The 22,583-nt window shown below is 39.1% G+C and overlaps 1 protein-coding gene and 1 long non-coding RNA gene across 3 annotated transcripts in view; one reads left to right on the plus strand and one right to left on the minus strand.

Moving 5' to 3' along the window:
* LOC124263863 (cytochrome c oxidase assembly protein COX11, mitochondrial-like) overlaps window positions 1-22,583 on the minus strand; it is a 152,978-nt gene that overhangs the window by 19,328 nt on the left and 111,067 nt on the right. The window lies entirely within an intron of this gene.
* On the plus strand, window positions 269-21,379 carry LOC124263867. The gene is made up of 3 exons (XR_006894979.1): window positions 269-510; window positions 1,706-1,802; window positions 21,073-21,379. It is a non-coding gene; the product is annotated as an uncharacterized LOC124263867 (long non-coding RNA).

Consider the following 22,583-nt stretch of genomic DNA (forward strand, 5'->3'; position numbering starts at 1 on the left):
GGTCATGCTTTTGCTCATACTTTTTTATCACTCTGAAAATCAGAAAATGTAGGTTTTTAGAAGATATTGTAAAATAGGTTAACTTTGAGGTCTTTAAAGAGGAAAAATAACAGCACTAAAATCATAAAAAAAGCAATTGGAGGTAACTTCAACAATTAATTTAGCCTTTTTGATGCTAAAATTATCATGTTGTAAAACTTTGAATATCATGAAATTTTGTGGGCCAATAAGGGCCCTTATCATACCTTGTCCTTTCATATGCTTGAGCTTCACAGACATCACAATGACACAGAAGCAGTAACTACAATCTGAACCCTTCACAGAGATGACAATGACACTAAGGGAATATAAAAGTGGTAGATCGATTCCCTGGAGGCCAAATTCCTGCTGGCTGTTGATTAACTCCACTTCTCTGGCCAGTCCATGTTCAGCATGATGAGACTACAGGTTCCATTCACATCTGAATTAGTTGTCAGGAAGATCTAACCATGCTACATTATTAGCTGTCAGGTGAGCATCATATAATTAATTACCTCCCCATGTTGATTACTGTACTACCATGGAATACGTCAGCAATGGTTGTGATATTATAGTAATTATCACATATCATTTGGTTCTAACATGGTACTTTGTCACATCGGAGCTGGTAATACGTATCCTATGATAGATCATCATTAGTGGCTGCAAGCTGATAATTGGGATATTTTGGAGTGATTTTAAATAACTGAAAGAGTTGTCATCCTTCACATGGCCATTGTAGCACTACAAGGTAGTATAGTCAGTCTTATTATTCATAGCCCAGCTGACCCATGAAGATCCGGGTTAGAATTGGTCTTCAGTAACCCATGCTTGTCATAAGAGGCAACTAATGGGATCGGGTGGTCAGGCTCGCAGACTTGGTTGATAAATGTCATCGTATCCCAATTGCGTAGGTCAATGCTGTTGATCACTGGACTGTCTGGTCCAGACTCAATTAATTACAGATCGCCGCCATATAGCTGGAATACTGCTGAGTGTGGCGTAAAACTGAACTCACTCACTCATAGCCTAGCTTTAGTTGTAGCACTACAAGGCACTCTAGTCGGACTCACGACAGTCATAGCCTAGCTTTAGTTGTAGCACTACAAGCCACTATAGTCAGACTCACGACAGTCATAGCCTAGCTTTAGTTGTAGCACTACAAGCCACTATAGTCAGACTCACGACAGTCATAGCCCAGCTTTAGTTGTAGCACTACAAGCCACTATAGTCGGACTCACGACAGTCATAACCTAGCTTTAGGTGTAGCACTACAAGCCACTATAGTCAGACTCACGACAGTCATAGCCTAGCTTTAGTTGTAGCACTACAAGGCACAATAGTCAGACTCATGACAGTCATAGCCCAGCTTTATTTGTAGCACTACAAGCCACTATAGTCAGACTCACGACAGTCATAGCCTAGCTTTAGTTGTAGCACTACAAGGCACAATAGTCAGACTCATGACAGTCATAGCCTAGCTTTATTTGTAGCACTACAAGCCACTATAGTCAGACTCATGACAGTCATAGCATAGCTTTAGTTGTAGCACTACAAGCCACTATAGTCAGACTCATGACAGTCATAGTTGAGCTCTCAAGTGAAAATTATAATGGAAATAAATTGAAAATAATTCTAATAGTCCAGGGACATCTATAATAGTCTCCTCTATGTCACCCTATCTCAGTCCCCATACAACTGAGGACAGCCAGCTGCTCCTTCCAGAGGAGACCAGCTAGAGAGGAACCAGCCATTTTTCATGATGCGTTTGTTTCTTCCTGAAGGTCAGCTCATCTATCATTTACACAGCTACGGAAAGATACCAGCACTCTGTTGATAAATCAATGATCCAGACTCACTAGTCATGACAGCTTGAACATGTTGAATTGGTTAAATGAAGCTCTAAAAAGAACAATGACAGTTTAAGTATATCACAGTGTGTTAGATGATCATGTTAGGAACTATCAATTGAAGCAATGCAGATTAAAACATGTGTTGACAGACCCAGGAATATATCTATGTGCTGAGTTACTTCCCTTTGCTTTTCAATGATCTGCTGTTCATTGGTTTGAATCCCAGTTTGGATCCTTGATTTGTCAGAGAAGAAATCCCACAACACATGAACTACAAGAGATTCTGTTCTATTTGATTGGCCAACCAAACAAATATCTTTACATTTGGATCTTCAGTAATTTGATTTTGGCCTTGCCCATGAACAGAATACTGTTTCTAGACCGTTAATAGAAAAGGCAGGGTTTGTGTTATTTTATTGGACACTGTCACCGATTAATGATGTCTACAGTTTTTGTGCATTAATGTTTGATTAAGCAATCAGTGAGGTTTTATTGTTGACATATTTCTTTATAAGAACTGAGCTTGATATGTTTTTGCGTGTGGAGTTTTAAATGCAAACACACTGTGCACACTTCGCATAAATCTGCCTTGTGGATTCACAGAGTTTGAACACTCCATATCTAGAAATGCAAAAAAACATTGAAGTTCCTTCTTAATTAATCTGAATTCACACATATACTCAGATCAGGCTCAGATCTTCAACAGGCAACTGGAGGTTAGTTCATCACTTTGTCTGTTGTTTTATAATACCCATCAGGTGCGGTGGGAAAGCCTAGTAGGTAAGGCGTTCACTTGTCACGCTGAAGACCCGGGTTCAGTGGGGAAAATGTGTGAAGCCCATTACTGGTGTCCCCTGGTATGATATTGCTGGAATATTGCTAAAAGAGGCATAAAACCATACTCACTCAAAACAAGCAAAAGGGTGCAAGGGACCTCACACTTGTCCGTGCATAGTGATCCACACTTATGCTCAGTCTAGAAACCCATAATTCTATCTATACTGATAAACAGACTAAGGTGAAATGGAGATTCAGAGAAAAATATTGACTCACTTCATGTAGGGCTTGAGCATTACAGAAAGGGCTTGGTAGTACAGAAATGGATATTGTTCAGGGTGCCATTGTACAAAACAACCTTAGTGCTAAGGCTACCTTAAGTCTATGTTAAAGTATGGGAGTTGTGGTCACCTTAGCTCTAAGATCGCTTTACACAACGGCACCCTGGGCTGTGAGGCAGACAGTGATCACCCATTACAGGCTTTTTGTCCTGGGGGCATTTAGTCTAGGGGGGGTTTGTCCCAGGGCTTTTTATCCCAGTGGACTTATTGTCTGCCCACCATTTGTATCTAGCCCATGGTGCCATTGTACAGAGCAATCTAAGCACTAAGGTGACGGTGACTCCCATACCTGGGGTAGCCTAGTGGTTAAAGCGTTGGCTCGTCACGCCGAAGACCCCGGTTCGATTCACCACATGGGCACAATGTGTGAAGCCCATTTCTGGTGTCCCCCGCCGTGATATTGCTGGAATATTGCTAAAAGTGGAGTAAAACTAAACTCAGTCAGCCCATACCTTAACATAGCCTTAACATAGTCTTAGCCCTTAGGTTGTTTTCTACAAACGCACCCACGTAAGTAAGAAACTCTGGAAGATACTTCAGTCAGATAATTCTATTTGTGTTTTAAAAGTACTATCAGGTGACAGTGGAAACAAACAAGCCTTGTTTACCTGTGTACGATCTATTTGTAACACTGTAAACAAGCATGTATGACTTTCTATATCGGATGTAATCCGTGACACAGAATAGCTGGTACCAGTCCCAGTTTGCATGCATATTTTATTCATCGACAGCCATTTCTGGTACGGAAATTGATTAGGGTTATCTAAAGTCTGCTACATTATTGATGGTTTTGAGTACCTATACATATATAGACATGGAGTTGAGTTAGCTTGTATTGTGGGCTGGGCCTTCTTGTCCTCCATTGTAACAGCCTTGAGGCAGCCTAGGACACCCCTAGACTGTAGCTAGTCTTGATTACATGTGTACTAATAATCTAAAGAAAGATTTAAACATATTTCCTCTTTTAGTATTAGCATTAACACCTTGGATTTACACAAGGCTGGATTACATAAGGACTAAAGGATCTTGGAGTCTCCTCTGACTGTACCATGCCTTGTCCTGTAGCTAGTCTAGATTACAAGTCAGATAGAGACATCATGGAGTCTGGGGAAAGATAGACGTGTTTCACTGACAGAATTCAACTCCATATCATTTCTGCAGCAAATCTAGATTACAAGTGTGATAAAAGGATGTAAGCCCAAGGCTCAGAAGCTGAGCAATGTCAATAATTTCTGTCAGTGTTATCCTTACCTTTCTGTGTAACAATGAAACTAGTTGAAGATCCATTGTGATGTGGGTTCAAAAACAAATTAATACATTTTTGAACTTGACACTATTCGTTAATGTTTCTTCAAACATGGAAGGGATAAGCATAAAATTCACAGAAACCTTCACATAAAAACAGTTTCATTTCCATGTATGCTGACTAAATGTCACTCTGGAAGGAACACTGGTAGTCTGTCACAATCGCTAACCAGAAATATATGTTGTGTGGAAAGTAGTTTCATCAGGTGATCAAATCACTTCAAGTGGGTAAGGTTGAGTGAGTGAGTGAGTTTAGTTTTACTCCACACTCAGCAATATTCCATCTTTATGGCGGGGGTAAGGTTGAGTTACCTCAGACAAAAGCTCTTCCTTATAAGGGAACACATGAAAATACTGGTAATACCTAAAGTTTTTAGTACAGAAAATTGCATAAATCAGATGTTATATGATGTTAAACGTCTTACCCATCGATTCTAACCAATCCTATGTAAACCTATCACATGTCACTTATTAGAGTTAGAAAATGTATCATTATAGATTATTCTGATTTTTAACAACATTAATAAGAACCTTTTCATATGCAGCAGCTTCTCTGTGGAACTCTCTCCCAATCGAGTTAAAATCATCTCCTTCCTTAAGTACTTTCAAACCATGACTCAAGACTGATCTATTTCTCCGCTACAAGTGACTTCCAATCATCTGTACCTGCCAACTGTATATAGTTTTAACTTGAGCTCAGGAAGCGCTTTGAGCATATCCCTGTGACGTGGAAAGGCTCTATATAAATGGCCTATTATTATTATATTATCCATCAAGCTGATCAAAGCTCTAAAATTAACTACATGAAATACGGACACATATTTGCGCTTTTTGATAGGACATGTTTTTCAATGAATATATTCTTATCCCACTCGTAAATAGATGTACTAAATAGCTAAAACAATATTCACATTTAATCAACATATTCACTTCAGGTAATTAAATTAAACTTCATCTCGATGTTCAACATCAAATAATCCCACTGCTCCTTTTAAGATATTGGGAAATAAAGAAAACAGCTCATGTAGAGATATTCTTAAAGTACAAGTAGTTTGGTACATGCTAATATCTTAATCAGGATCTGGCAAGGTAGAGGACTGAATATTCCAACTGATTCTAGCAACATTTGCAGCAAAGTAGACATGCCTTGTTACCACATTTAATTCCTCCAGTGCCCCCTGTCACGTTTTCAATGGCAACAGCAGAAAGTTATCTAAAAATACCAAAATTCCACCTCTGTTCCTACAAAACATGGTGGTCATCGTCAGCTGCTCATCACCAGGCAGGTCATACCTGGCTCCGACTTCAAACATGATTGAAATACTTCACAAAAACATTCCACATCAGTTTTTCATTACACCAAACACACCACTCACGTTCAAACAACTTTACACACAAATGTCAAAACTCATCCTCAAGAGTTAATTCAAAATTAAACTTCTTGACAATAAACAAGCTATTTCCATCAGGTTGTGTACTTTATTGATTTCCAGAACTTCTCTGGGCATAAACCTGATATTTTTACCAAATTTTTGTTTACAAGTAGAGATTTGTCAACACAGAGAGTGACTTCAATAAGAACAATACAGCTCTGTGCAGCTAGACAGCAGAAACATATTGACAGCGGTAGGCATAGATTAGTTTGTGGATACATTATGCTCGGAGAAACTCTGTCTTATGTAAGGAATGTGTTGGTATGTGGTGCTCAGCCCAGGAGTCAGGAATGTTAGGCCACCAGGCCATACTGAGCGAGTGAGTGAGTTGGGGTTTATGCCGCTTTTAGCAATATTCCAGAAATATCATGGCAGGGGACACCAGAAATTTGCTTCACACATTGTACCCATGTAGGGTATCAAACCTGTGTCTTTGGTGTGACAGGCAAATGCTTTAACCACTGGGCTACCCCACCGTCCCAGGTCATAATGAATTGAAGGAGGGGGGGTACAGGACCTGTGGTGACTGACCAAGGAGTCAAGTTTGTCAGTCACACAAGGTGCATCATCATCCATGTTAATGTCAGCTCTGAAGATTTTTAACATGAATATTTCTTAATTTCATTCATGCATGCAACCACACATGCCCTATACACACAAACCTTTCCATCCAGGAAGGTTATTTGGTTAGATGGATGCATAATTATTTAGATCCACTGGTCTAAATAATTATCCATCTGACATCTATCCATCCATCCATCCATCCAACCAAGTACCGGGTAACCTTCCATCCATACAGCCATATATATATCTAAGAAGTTAATCAAGAACTTTTATTTCTTCAAATCTTACATATATAACTAGCCTGCCAATGTCAATATTTCAATATAGTCTATACTTCAATATAATGATATATATATCTTTAAATGAAACAATGATATCTTCTTTGTGTTCAGCTACCAATTTACACTCTATCCCTAAACCCCAATACGATATCTTCCATTATATAACAAGTGTTATTCACCAACCAGGGAAACAAGGGAATCAATGGACCTGCAACTGGGCAACAGGGATCTGTATGGACATGAAGCTACAAATTAATTACTCCCAGTTGCATAGTGCCACAATCAGAGCCTGGACCCAGTGGGGAACCACCACACTACACAGCCTCTTACATAACCAATATTAGCATATACATGTCATATTACACCACGGTGGAACGCTCTGGCTCAGCAGGGCTCTCTGGGGTGATATACATTGCTGTGTACAGGACACTCCATAGTAGCCGCTCTGCTATCCCCTACACTGGGAGGTGTCACCCCTGGCTCAGCAGGCCTCTCAAGGGTGATATACACTGCTCTGGACAGGACACTCCATAGTAGCCCCTCTGCTATCCCCTACACTGGGAGGTGTCACCCCTGGCTCAGCAGGCCTCTCAAGGGTGATATACACTGCTCTGGACAGGACACTCCATAGTAGCCCCTCTGCTATCCCCTACACTGGGAGGTGTCACCCTTGCCTCCAGCATGCACTTTGGGAGTGTATATAAACAATATTAACACTGGTAATACTCCATGACATTACCCATGAAGATGTATACAACATGCATTATTCCACGTCATGACCTCCATGTCTTTGTGAGTATAACATGGGGACCATGTCACACAATTAAATTACATCCTGGGTTCTTGTGGGACTGAGAAGAGGGGGATATAAACAAAGTGTTCCCCTATCAGAACATCTCAAGTGGTCACTTGGGCCATACTTTGTTCATTTCTTGGTTTACAGATATTATGAGAACAATCCCAGTTGGTTGATGGGTAGTCTGTCTCATAGCCCCTGAACCGCATTATTTTCCTTTCAGCCTAGCCCTTTCTTCAACGTTAAAGCCCTAAATGAAGCTTCTAGATTTCCTCTGGTACTGAATCTCCCATCTCTCATCATCTAAATGAAGCTTCTAGATTTCCTCTGGTACTGAATCTCCCATCTCTCATCATCTAAATGAAGCAAGTCTAGATTTCCTCTGGTACTGAATCTCCCATCTCTCATCATCTAAATGAAGCTTCTAGATTTCCTCTGGTACTGAATCTCCCATCTCTCATCATCTAAATGAAGCAAGTCTAGATTTCCTCTGGTACTGAATCTCCGAACTCTCATCATCTAAATGAAGCTTCTAGATTTCCTCTGGTACTGAATCTCCCATCTCTCATCATCTAAATGAAGCAAGTCTAGATTTCCTCTGGTACTGAATCTCCATCTCTCATCATCTAAATGAAGCTTCTAGATTTCCTCTGGTACTGAATCTCCATCTCTCATCATCTAAATGAAGCAAGTCTAGATTTCCTCTGGTACTGAATCTCCCATCTCTCATCATCTAAATGAAGCTTCTAGATTTCCTCTGGTACTTAATCTCCCATCTCTCATCATCTAAATGAAGCAAGTCTAGATTTCCTCTGGTACTGAATCTCCCATCTCTCATCATCTAAATGAAGCTTCTAGATTTCCTCTGGTACTGAATCTCCCATCTCTCATCATCTAAATGAAGCAAGTCTAGATTTCCTCTGGTACTGAATCTCCCATCTCTCATCATCTAAATGAAGCAAGTCTTCATTTCCTCTCACTGAATCTCCCATCTCTCATCATCTAAATGAAGCAAGTCTAGATTTCCTTAGGGTTCTGAATCTCCAATCTCACAAGGGCTCAACTTCAGTTTAAAAGGAATTATTTGTTACTATCAATATTACATATAGTCAGAGACTAATTGTCATTCTAGTTGATGGGAAAAAAATCCAACAAATGATATTTCAGATAGGTATTTGGTATTCACATAATTTCCAGGTTTCTTTGCCATGTGTGCAGTGTTCGTTAAGCTGGGCTTGTAATTTAATCTATTGTCTGCAGTATCAGCCTTGCCTTGCAGTATAACATGCCACAGATTGCTACCTCCTTGAGCCTTTACTTCCTGCTGTTGGTTTGGAGAATATGCACATACAAAGGATCAGCTGTGAATACAGAGCTCGAGATAAGATTTAGCTCATGTGGGTACTGTACCCACTGTATTTTTTTGGAGTGGGTATTATGAATGTTGAGTGGGTATTTTATTTTCCATTACCCACTGCTTTCAAATATGTCCGTATTTCAGTGATTTTACTCACCTAAGTATTATGCCATTGAGTATGTTTACTAAGCAGGTATGTTCTGCCTTATGTCATACCTAATCAAAACCAACTTAAATATAATGGAAATGATTTCATAAAAAATCACTCATCCTATACTGACAGTACAACATTTGTCCTATACTAACAGTACAACTTGATAGCAACCAATGTCTTTTTCATTACGCAAGCGATATTTATAAATATATTCCGTACGCATTTGTTTTAAACTTTTTGCGTATCTAACATTTTAAATGCGTAATTGGTACGCAACAATTATTTTTCAATGCGTAATTGAAAATTTTATGCGTATTTTACCCGGATACGCAGCTTATCTGGGCCTCTGGAATAGTTCTAATAGTTCTTCATACTCACTTTTGGGGATGCAACAAGTTTTGGGAGTAACAGTGTGTAATATATGATTTGTAATGTAACCCACTTCATCTGCTGGTGGGTTCACAGAATGGAGGAATTTCTTCTATACAGTTATCATTCCTAAATGAAAATGACTTTATCTACTGAGAGGCATGTACCCATGTCCCAGCTGCTCATAGCCCTAGTTCAGTAAACAATTAAATAAGCATTATTTAAAGAAGAACTGTCAGACAAGCTGGCATATGTGTGTAATACTCTCAAACTGGTCACTTAAATTGATTCTGTAAGTTGTTTAAAAAAAAGAGAAGGAGGAAATTTGGCTGTTTTAGATCTGCCAGCTTTAAACAGGTCATCAGAGTGTTTTGTACAGGCTGAAGCATCCCATAAGGGTGTTGTCTGTCACTTAGATGGTTTCAGTAATGTTTGTGATGATGAAATATGCATGCATTCTTCCAGCATTTCTGTGACAGTCCCCAACATCCCTATGAGAAATCCTGTCAGTTGCTACAGTGCTATACTGGATCTAATAGTCGCAGCAATACTCTCAAACAGACCTATACACAATATTGTCAGCTTTACATAATAATATCTGTGACATGGCCATATATAACACTGCTGGTAACATAAAAGTGTACATGGTCTGAGATGCCTCATAAACACAGTACTGTAACATCCTATTCATAATATTGTCTGCAACACCCCCATATACCATACTGTTTGTGACTTGTCTGTATTCAAAACAGTCTGTGACACTCCTGTACATAATATTGTCTGCAACACCCCTATATACAATACTGTCTGTGACTTGTCTGTATTCAAAACAGTCTGTGACTCTCCTGTACATAATATTGTCTGCAACACCCCTATATACAATACTGTCTGTGACATGTCTGTATTCAAAACAGTCTGTGACACTCCTGTACATAATATTGTCTGCAACACCCCTATATACAATACTGTCTGTGACATGTCTGTATTCAAAACAGTCTGTGACACTCCTGTACATAATATTGTCTGCAACACCCCTATATACAATACTGCCTGTGACATGTCTGTATTCAAAACAGTCTGTGACTCTCCTGTACATAATATTGTCTGCAACACCCCAATATACAATACAATACAACTGTCTGTTCTGGGATTGAGATGTGTGCACTAGAGATAATTTCAGCTTCAGTTCATGAAATTGAGAAACATGTGACAAGCAATTAAGGAAATAAAACACATGTGCCCTAGATATCACCATTTCTTCAAGGAATTGAAACACAACGATGAAACACATGCTTATGATATGCCTTAAGAGATCATTGTCACTTCAAGGTGTGCCCAAGAGACCATCTTCAGTTCCAGGTATAGCTACAGATGTGCCCCAGAAGATCATCAGAATACTACACTGATATGCTAAGATATCCTTCTACAGATCTCCATTGATACAGGGAAACAGCTGGCCCTCTTGCCACCCACTCACATGTATCTCGGACCCTAACACACACTTTCCCTGTGATAAAAGTCACTAACTTTGAGAAGCAGATGAAGAAAATGTCACATCAGGATCTAATTGCATTTTTTCCCATCCGTCAGCCTCTAAGGATCCCAGCATAAAAGTCTCCACCTGATCCAGGAGACAGTGTGTGGTGTTAGGTCTGGGGAAGAGGTGTTACCAGATTTAGCAGTTGATGTAGGTGGCCAGGCCAGCTTACACTGTCAGCCATTAACCACACTGATTGACTGCTTCTGTAGAGCCACCAAGGTATTGAATACTAGGTTCACTTGCATATCATGTTCACAAAGTGAATTCACAAATAATGTAATATCATGTTCACAAAGTGAAATCACAAATAATAAAACACATTTGTAAGAAAATAGGACAGATATAAAATAATGGTTTAAGTGCATGTTCATTGTTTAATGCCACATTCAGCAATATTACCACATGACAGCTGCCTGTAAATAATCAAGTCTGGGGCAGACAATCCTGTGATATTAAGGGCAATGACAAAATCCCATTAACCTATCACTGATCATTTGTCCATAAATTGTCCCTTACAACCAGCAATAGAGTTTATAAGGTAATAATTCATAGTTTAAATGATAATTTCTAAAAAAATATAAATAACAAACAAGCATCCACTTATCTAGACTTGCTATAGAATTACTATACATCCATGGGTTTAGCATTCAGTACAGCCTTGGAGCAATGCTAAATCAGCATCGGTGGCTGGGCACCAGTTCCGACAGGGGAAATCATAGGGCAATACCTGTTTAAAAATATGCACATAAACTGATGTATAAATTATTATAATGTATAGCATGAAACATCATCAATGGCTATTGAGGAATTATGTCCCGAATAACCAAATCATTGTTGAAGAGCGCTTTGAAGTATTTACTCTCTGTTCTAGTATAGGATGATCCACTGCAGAGGGCCATTAACCAGAAAGGGTTGTGATTTGAAACCTCTCCAGTCAATGGGCTGCGAGTGACATTACAAACATCCCCACAACTACACAATTCCTGTTACAGAAGAGGTTTCACAAAGCCAGTGCTGATTGCATGAAGTACTGCATCCTAAACACACACGTAACAGAGTTGCCTTGTCATAAGGAAATATGTGTTGCACTTCCTCTCATCCACATGCCAATTAAAGGCGGACTCACCTCCACAGTTTTGACTGATTTCCTAACACTGATTCTGCTTACTCTAGATATGCTGCATGAACTATTTAAAGGCATATATTTTACAGAAAAATATAGATCCTAAATTATCTTCATAAAATATTACAAAAAAAGGGTGCAATGGGTGAAGCCCATTTCTGGTGTGCCCCGCTGTGACATTGCTGAAATATTGCTAAAAGTGGTGTAAAACTCACTCACTCACATATTCTAGACTTGCATGGGCTGTATTGGGTATATTTGTTTCAGGGTCTCGGGGATTTACCTTGAGTCCTGTATTAGAGGGTCCCTGGGAGTCATGCTTATAATTTTCAGGGGTCCTGGACAATAAAATGGGGGGTCTGAGACATGTAAATATTATTACTAATACTGTTATTGTATTGTGTATCATGATCATCACATTAATTGTTACAGTAATGAAATTGCAAATGATACCATAACTCAGCTAGTAGCAAACTCAGTGATAACTTATTGTTACTTGATTGGAATGTTTATAAAAGTATTCAGACTTTTTCTGCATCCCTGTGGATGTGCTAATAAATTTCATTGCATCCATTGTCAAGTTTTTAGCTGCGTATAGGACGCAGGAATTTGCGTCCTGTAAATCCCTGGGGTCTGTATGACCAGAGTCTATGGTCTCTGGTATGACAGACTAGTTTGTTGTGTGAGGAGTATATACTTTAAAACAGATGGTCATATTTTACGACAATTCAGTAACTGGGGAGACACAGTGTAGGGCTTGTCTCTTGTACCCTCATGCTTGAGGCAGTCCCAGCATCTTCCGCCGCAACAGTTCGTTTGCTACTGCTACTTTAAATTAAGTGATGCAGATCCACCAATCAGGGGAGATGACCCCAACTACACAGGGTCAGTGTCTCAGTTTCACAAGGGCACTAATGATGGTGTCTAGGTTCAAGTGGGCACCTGCAGGCTGAGGAGTAGTTTGTGTAAATAAATATAAAGAGAAGACATAAAAAGATTAATCCAACCCAAGTATAGAACGTTTTCGTAACAAGCTTAACTTATGTTGAGCACCACTCTGGGGTTTAGTTTAATTTTATTTCTTATATAACAGATATACATTTTGAAATAAGTAAAATCTGGAAATACTGGAACACAAAGTTTCTTTGTTGTAAGTGACTGGTCCAAACTGTTTTCTTAGAATAAACAGGGTGAGTGAGTTTAAAGTTTACACTTCATCATCATTGTTACAGCCATATCTCAACTCCACATGAAAACTGCTGACTCAAGTATGTACATGTATGTTACTTGACCTGTTATCATGATGATATGGTGAATTTTTTGTGCCCATGAGTTTGAACTACCTTACTCATAAACAACTGTTATATTGGGTAGCACATGCCATATTTAGGCTTTGTCACCTGTTGAAGTATTGGCTTCTCATACACACTACCTGGGATAGTCTCAGGTTGATTTCAAACTTGGTTTCACTGGTGGTCTAGATATGGCTGGAATGCTGTTACGCTATTCACGGAGCATCAACATTTTTTATTGTGATTGTTTGATTGTTGTTTAATGCCACACTCGGCAATATTCCAGCTATGTGGCGTCTCTCTGTAAATAATCACATTTCAACCAAACAATCCAGTGATCGACATCATGAGCATCGATCCATGCAGTTGGCATATGATGACGTGTCAACCAAGTCAGCAAGACTGACCACCATATCCTGTTAGTTGCCTCTTACAACAAACATGGGTTGCTGAAGACCAATTCTAACACTGATGTTCATGGGTTGGAGCATCAATTAAGTACTACTCACTCACTCACATAAGTGAATTAGTACACTTTTTGTGCCACTTTTTGTGAAACCTTTTTCAATACTGCAGCAAAATCACAGTTGGGTACATACACCAAACATGGGCTTCAGATATTGTTTCCATGTAGGGAATCAAACCTAGGCCTTCAGCATGATGAGTGAACACTCTAACCGCTGTCTACCCAAGTGCCCACTGACTGACTGACTGAGTTTGGTTTTACGCCGCTTTTAGCAATATTCCAGCAACATCACGGCGGGGGACACCAGAAATGGGCTTCACACATTGTACCCATCCCAAGTGCCCAATCTGTGGTGAGTCTTATAGAAAGGGAAGCAAGTAAAGCAAGGTAACAGATTCAGAACGTAACATGATGACACAACATGAAGCCCATCCTTGTTGGAGTTTCCTCAGGTCAACCGGTCTCCATGATTAACACACCTATTACAGGTGTACGATACTGTGTGACACTACAGCGTTCATCATGCTTTACATTTCATGACTTCCCAGAAAAACCTCAATAGTCTCCCTTTAGAAAACGTGAATTTGAAAGCTTGAATGGTTTACAATAGGGCAATTTGTATTGTTAATATTCTTTTGACAACTGTTTATAGCCTAAGGTGTATATAATACAAACAGTGACACAATCAGGCAGTATATATTCAAGCAGGTATCAACAGAAAGAATAAAGGGGCTTGTAGCTCACCTGAATATTTTCAATTCAAACAATTTGAATAACTTTCAAAGCTAAACAGCAGGGAAAATTCAATGAAAGACACACCAAAAACATTACCTCTCTAAATGCATGTTGTTGTTTTTTCACACTATTTGTCCCCTGGTCTTCTACTGGGGCAGTGGGAAAGCTTTGTGGAACAAGCATGGGTTCAAAGTGTTCAGTCTTGGTGGTGGATTGATAAGTGGGAAGCCACAGGTGAGGAATGTCAGTTAGGCAGGTGATGAGAAGCCAGGGTGGGTCGAGTGGATAATTTGTGGATCAGGTGGTCGTAAGCTGATGGGATGTAATAGCCCTTATCCCTGTTATTAGAGGGTTTAAAACGGCTACAGTAGTGCCTGAATATAGCTGGAGTAATGCCAATTGCATGTGGCTGGAGTAATGCTGCCTAGATACAATTTGAGTAATGGTTATTGTTGATGCTGCCTTGATAAGGCTATTTTCTTAAGCTTAATAAACACACTTGAACATGTATACCAAATGTGGATGTATAACAACACCGTTAAGACTAATACGGTGACATGTTAGCAACAAAACCATGACCATGACCAGCTTGCCAATTGCATTACAGACTATTTCCAATCTTTGGAATATCAACTTCCGATCACGAAATGCAGTCCTACTGTTTGCAAACTATGGATCCATCCTTGAACATCAACTGTGAGATCAGGTGCGTTAACACTGCACTCCTTCACTTTACATGTAATATCAGGTCAGTGAGGTAGAACTACTATTCATGTAACAATCATTTTCTGTCGTAGTCACAACTTCCTGGTCAGACTGCCTTTGGTATTCCTGTTTATTCAATCTAGTTTGTTTGCACATAAAAGCGTATCAGTAAATGTATTCAATATGTCAGCCTGGTGTGCTTAAAAGCAACCAGAAGGAAAACCCTATTTCAAATCCTGTTTGTGAAATCAAACAATTTTCCTTTGATTACTACTATCACATTTTAGGTTTTAGGATTGGAAATTTCAACAAAAATTATTGATTTAAACAGTATTTTATTTCCCGAAAGACATGTAATATACATTAGATATTATTAACTTACAAAAAGGAAAAAGGATCAGCAAACAGGCTGCATCAGCCTATATAAATGCTTCTCCTAAAAAGGAATAACTCCTAACAAAATTTATTCAACTTGCATGTTTTGTCTTGTAAGTAAACATGTTTCTGAAATCATGAGGAGTTTCTAATCCCTTTAGGGTTTATACAATGCTTTCTTCACACGGGGCAAAATGTTAGATTTGCCACAAATGGAACGTGGGTGGTGGGTTAGCCTAATGGTTAAAGTGTTTGCTCATCACACCAAAGATCCAGTTTCAAGCGAACATTATCATCTTATTAGTTATAATACTGTTTACAGCTCCACTGAACTTAAACTGCTCCAAAGTGTTGTGTTGTAACCATGTTGATTCAGCTAAACAAAGAACCCCAGAGGCACTCTTGCAACTGTTGTTGATTACATGCCATAGAGAAATAAACTGTTATTCAGCTGTCAATACACTTATACATGTTGCCATTTGGTCAGCTGACCTTGCAGGAGAGGGAGGATTATGTCTTGAGTGATTAGATTCCTTCCTTTCACAAAATTCCTTAAAATGTTAACTAAATGTAATGCATAGATGTATCACTGAAATGCATGGCATTAAAGATTAACTATATTAATAGGAAAGAAATATGTGTTTTGAACAATTTGTATAGTGTTTATGACAAATATTGCTAAATTGTAAATATTTCTTTCGATTCACATTACATGAACAAATTAATGATCCTGTAAATAATAAATATTGTCTGTGACAATGTGGATTGTTTGCTCATGTCATCAACCATTGGATTGCTACTGATATAATACAGCGGAATATTACAGTGACATGCTCAAAGAGGGATACAGGGCCATATAGTAAAGCCAAGAGCTGACGACCTAGTTTTGTATACTTCCGGGCACAGAAACTCGGTCTTTGGCGATTGTAATGGCCAAAGTTGTTTTATTTTATCATTGGTAAATTTTATTTTCTGTTTTAATTTTAGTTTTGTTTTTCTCAAATTTTTTGCTTTGGTAAAATATTAATTTGCCAAAATTTTGTTTTCCACTTCTGGGTTTGAACTCACATCTCTCTGTTTCTACTCAGTTTCTGTTAGACTTTATATCAAGGGGCTAGTAACTCTATAACCAGGGGTGGGTTACTCTAGTTTAGACTGGTTTGGGACCATGTGCTTGCCTGAGTATGCAGCACACTTAGATGAGAAGCCAAGGACTACATTACCCAAAAAATAATGGTAGGAAATCAATTTCATATACTTAGTAAATGTCTTTATCTTTCTTTAAGTGTTATAAAGTAATTTTTTAGAATTTATCATTTGTAATTTTTTCAGTAAATTCTATTTCTTTGAGTTGTTTTTTTTAGTAGGTCTAATTTCTATCATTTTCTTTGGTATTTTTTCTTGAGTAATTTAACTCAAAATCACCTTTTATTTTGTTTCAGTTAATCTGTTAGTATTAAGAAAGAAATTGCTTGACTTTTGGAAAGGAATTGGAGCAATGGACCTTCAGTGTGTTTGAACACCAAAGAATACATCACCTCAACCAAGAAGGATTCTTTTTTTCTTTATTTTCACACATACAGCGATTTAATAAAACCAACAAATGCATCCCCACGGAAAGCATGTGTATATGCCTCCTACATACATCAGATTGATGTGTGCGTAATTGTCTGGTTTTCGATCATGTTGCCATACTTGTGTGACGAACCTTCACATGTTATATAGTAGGGGGGGTGGAAAGTAAACCGGGGCTTAGTTTATCGATTTTATTACCCGCAGTTGGGGCCTCTCGTAAGGATGGGAATGCCACAGTAACTCGGTGTGCCTAGTGGCTGCAAGAGTTGTATGATCCCCAGGGAGTTGAGATTAACAATACGGTGTGCCGTTGAGATTGACATCCAGTGAACAAGGAAAATACTAAGTGTCTTTGAGCAGCTGAGCTGAGCTGGATATCGGCGCTATACAAATGTTAGTATGTATGTCTGACTGACTGACTGAGTTTGGTTTTACGCCGCTTTTAGCAATATTCCAGCAACATGACGGCAGGGGACACCAGAAATGGGCTTCACACATTGTACCCATGTGGGGATTCAAACCCGGGTCTTCGGCGTGACGAGCCAACGCTTTAACCACTAGGCTACCCCACCGCCCCAGTGTGTGTGTGTGTGTGTGTGTGTGTGTGTGTGTGTCTGTGTGTGTGTGTCTGTGTGTGTGTGTCTGTGTGTGTGTGTCTGTCTCTGTGTGTGTGTGTGTCTGTGTGTGTGTCTCTGTGTGTCTGTGTGTGTGTGTCTGTGTGTGTGTGTCTGTGTGTGTCTGTCTCTGTCTGTCTGTCTCTGTCTGTCTCTGTCTGTGTGTGTGTCTGTGTGTGTGTGTGTCTGTGTGTGTGTGTACAAGGCATATAGTTGAGGCAATTCAATGTGCAGGCATACTAGGAATTAGTGTTCATGTGATGTGTCGTGGATGCTGTTGTACAAAGTTCTTCATCCTAGCTCCCATACCTTGACCCATGGCAATCATAGTGAGAAGCCTGTTTTGTTAAACAACACCTTAATGTTTCATGGTTTGTCTGTGCCAAATCCATGGTCATAGGTTTCACATCATCGGAGGCTTTCCTCCATCATCAAGCTGACATGATAAAAAAGATGAAACAGCAGCTTACAGATACATACTGATCAAAGGAGTGTGTGAGTAAGTTTAGTTTTACGCTGCACTCAGCAATATTCCAGCTATATGGCGGCGGTCTGTAAATAATCGAGTCTGGACCAGACAATCCAGCGGTCAACAGCATGAGCATCGATCTGCACAACTGGGAACCAATGACATGTGTCAACCAAGTCAGCAAGCCTGACCACCCGATCCCGTTAGTCGCCTCTTACGACAAGCATGGGTTACTCACGGGTACTGTTTAAAGGAATGTAAACAGTAATATGTTCACATATCATAGCTGTTTTTAAAATTGACACCATATTGCTAAACAGCTGTTTAGAACAGACATAAAAACAGAGCAATACATGAGACAACTGATTACTTTTTACTTACAAAGACAATAAACTTATTGTGCTATTATATTTGTTTAGAATTTGATTCCACAAATGTCCTGCTTTTAGAAACTCCAACTGTAAATAATCGAGTCTGGACCAGACAATCCAGTGGTCAACAGCATGAGCATCGATCTGCACAATTGGGAACCAATGACATGTGTCAACCAAGTCAGCGAGCCTGACCATCCGATCCCATTAGTCTCCTCTTACGACAAGCATGGGTTACTGAAGATCAATATTCTAACCCAGACCTTCACGGGTACTGTTTAAAGGAATGTAAACATGCTAAACAGTAATATGTTCACATATCATAGCTGTTTTTAACATTGACACAATATTGTTTCACAGCTGTTTAGAACAGACATAAAAGCAGAGCAATACATGAGACAACTGATTACTTTTTACTTACAAAGTCAATAAACTTATTGTGATATTATATTTGTTGAGAATTTAATTCCACAAATGCCTGCTTTTAGAAACTCCAACTTTAAGAAGTGATATACTCCATATCACTGTAATGAGTCTATAAAGTATGTGACAGTTCAACCTCCTTTGTTTCAAACCAAACTGTTTGCCATGACATCTTACAATTATATTCATGTGTGCACTGTAAAACAAATGTAACTGGTTATTCCTGTCTAACCTCAGGAATTGTTCAACATTTCCATCTGCATGCCATAAATAGATCTATCTTTTCTATTTTGTTATTTATGTTTATCATTCTCGAATAACTCTATCATAAAACATGGCAGTGCAATAACGCCAGTTCCTTACAACATCTCCCCAATCATCTAGGCTGTATAACTTGCCCTACTACTTCACAGAACCAAGCAGCAAGTCCAAGCGAACTTAGATAAAATAGAATCTGAGAAGGCTGAACAAAAAAAGAATGATGCGGAGAACATATGTTCCAGAGACAGCCATGACAGAAGGCAGTCTGATGCAGGATGGCGATCTGTGTCTGACATGGTGTAGTTTACACAAGGCTGCTAAACACATTTCAGTCTATTCAAAATCTGAAATAGTAATTATTTGTACACATCAACAATCATGAACTGTTTCTGTACATGAACAAGTCACAATCTTTCAGTAAGGTTCATACAGACATTTGTGCATAACATTTTCATAAACAGGTGCAGACATGTGGCCTTCACCTTCAGGTGAAGACATTCAGTGCAAGTTGATGTCAGACGTGTATCCTTCCAAATAATCAAAATGGGAGTACATTTACCTACCGGTAATTCATATTCAGATTTGATCCAGGCAAAGATTATAAGAGATTAAGGAAAATGTAGTTCTGACCAATGTTCCTCATATGAATCCAGTGTCTTCCTCATTTGAACACTGGCGGTGGGGTAGTCTAGTGGTTAAAGCGTTGGCTCGTCACGCCGAAGACCCGGGTTCGAATCCCCACATTGGTACAATGTGTGAAGCCCATTTCTGGTGTCCCCCGCCGTGATATTGCTGGAATATTGCTAAAAGCAGCGTAAAACCAAACTCAGTCAGTCATTTGAACATGTAGTGATAATTTAGATACCATAAATGTAAATTGTCTTCATATCAAATTCTACCTTCACGGAATCTAAATCTCCCCCAGTTAAACTAAATTTTGTTCAGATTTGACAGGGGAAAGATTGTGACCTAATCATGAAAAACAGTGTAAAATGAGTGTTAAATGAAGAACAAAAAAGTGTTAAGTACATTTCTTTAACAGGGCAAGTCTTACAATAAAGTAAACCCTTCCTCCTCCGGAGCTTGTAGAATGTGGTGAGTGTGTAACAGGGACATACACATGTGTTGCAGGTTAGGAAATGAAAAACAGAGATCACTGCAAAGATTTACACTGTCTCCCCTGTGAGCAAAGGATATTACAAAACCTCTATATCAAATGCATGTTAAGTCTGGACAAGGATTCAGATTGCTTGCCATCTGATTATTAAACACATAATCATATGAATTATATGGATTATATTTACATATTTGATCATTTAAGACACAAAATATAACTAAAACCCAATTAAATTGTTGGTGAACAGTGGAGGTTTGATATGAGTTCCCATGTTACTGATAAAGTATCTGTTGCAATAATTCACATGCTCGAAGTACCGGTATATCAACCACAACACTACGTGAACACAGCTGAGTTTGGATTAACGAGGTCCACTCTAATAAGAATACTTTAAATGTGTATTGTAAGATTCTGTAAAGAAGAAACAGTCAACACTGTCATGCACAGATTCAATAAGTACACACTGGATTGTCTGGTCCAGATTCGATTGTTTACAAACAGCATCATACAGCTGTAACACTGCTGAAACAAACAAAAACTCATGATACAGTCGGAATTGTACAATCAACTCTGCTTTAGCAAAGATTTCTGACAGATATGGAAAGGGTTTTGTGACTTCTATTTATGTGAACTGTACTGAAATCCTACAGGATTAATGGCATCTGCTCATCAGTTTGCCATCATGTCATGATACAGTGACTTCTTCAATGCATAGTTAGGAGTGAATTTTGTTTAAAAATCTTGTGTTTTCTAGCCAGGTTGTGTAGGTACTGAGAGTACAGCCAAACATCAGGAGGATGGAATAAAAAAGGAGGCCGAGGAGACAGGTGCATCTGTGCAAGGTCGTACACTCCTGGGAAACTGGAGGGAGGAATCAGCTAGACCAACATCTAGTCTCTAAAATGAACATTTTTGACAGTTGTTACATTTCTTAATGAATTATAATGATAATGAGCCAAGAGAATGTCTTTAGCTTCAGTAATCTAGACATGACAAAGATTGTTAACTTGCATGGGCTGTTTTGAATATACTTATTTCAGGGTCTGTATGACAGGCTAGCATTCAGTCTTTGCTCTTTGTTTATCATAACAGCCAAACCAAAAAATTCTGTCAGAGTCTGGTGAACAGGTTATCTTGAAATGGTGTCAAATTTTGTTTATTGTTCTGATGCTGGAAGGATAAGTACAAACAGTGATAAGATACAAGAAAGCAGAATATAGTCACAGGAGGAGGATACTCAGTACTCCCTTGAAAAATGGGAATTGAACCCAGACTTTCAACAAAATTGGAAACACCATAACCACTAGCATATCCCACATAATGTAAGGACAATGAACCAGACGACAATGTTAAATTTGATATAACCTCTCAATGCAACATATTTATTAAAACAATACATGGAAAGTGATTACCCTTGGCAGAAAAGGAGACAAAGTCTCAACAAAAAAACATGGCAAAACTTTTTTAGACTTAAACTGATGACAAACGAGTCCACATCCTCGTCAAACAGCTGGACACCACGTGAGAGAACATGGCCATTCCTACATGATGTTCTTCATCTACAGCGCCATCTACGCCAGGACACACATAACTCATCCACGAGCAACTCTAGGGAATCCATCTCCTACATAAGGGCTTCCTTCTATAAATACGTACCACTCACACAAAAACATTTGTATCTTTTCACCAAAAATTCAAGGAAGGTTGGGGTTAAATCCCCATGCCTTGCAGCTGTCAAGTTTGGCAGTATCACTGAGGTGTATTTACCGTGAAGCGGGCAGCAAATACACCTGATCGTATTTGGTGCAGCGTGCATGCACAGTGCGCCTCGGCCATTGCTGTTTGGGCGTAATTTGGCGGCCGTCTTTGTGTGTGTTGACGCACACTGCTGTGATGTGGACTGTCAATATTGGGAGAGAAAGGAGAAGGGGGATTTAGGGATCTGCACAAAGATGCATCCCCTGTCACACGAGCAACTGACATACTGTAATGAATCCAAATTGCACCACATGGCAGTTTGGAAGCCATCGTGAGTGAGACAGTGTCAGGAGCAGTACACTGATTGGTCACAGTGAGATGGGAAAGGTCAAGTGTGATCATAGCGGCAGACTGTTAGATATTTCTTTCCGTCGATTACACCACACAAATTAAGGCTGAAGTCTGGGCCTGCATCGGTCTCAAAGGATTTTATATTGTCATGGAATATCATTTTGCAGATTCTATGTATCAACATACAAATAGCTTTCAGACCTTGTGTGTTCAAGATTAT

The sequence above is a fragment of the Haliotis rubra genome, unplaced genomic scaffold (genome assembly GCF_003918875.1).
Source record: "Haliotis rubra isolate DU_JTF1 unplaced genomic scaffold, ASM391887v1 Scf9, whole genome shotgun sequence".
In the NCBI taxonomy this organism is placed as follows: domain Eukaryota; kingdom Metazoa; phylum Mollusca; class Gastropoda; order Lepetellida; family Haliotidae; genus Haliotis; species Haliotis rubra.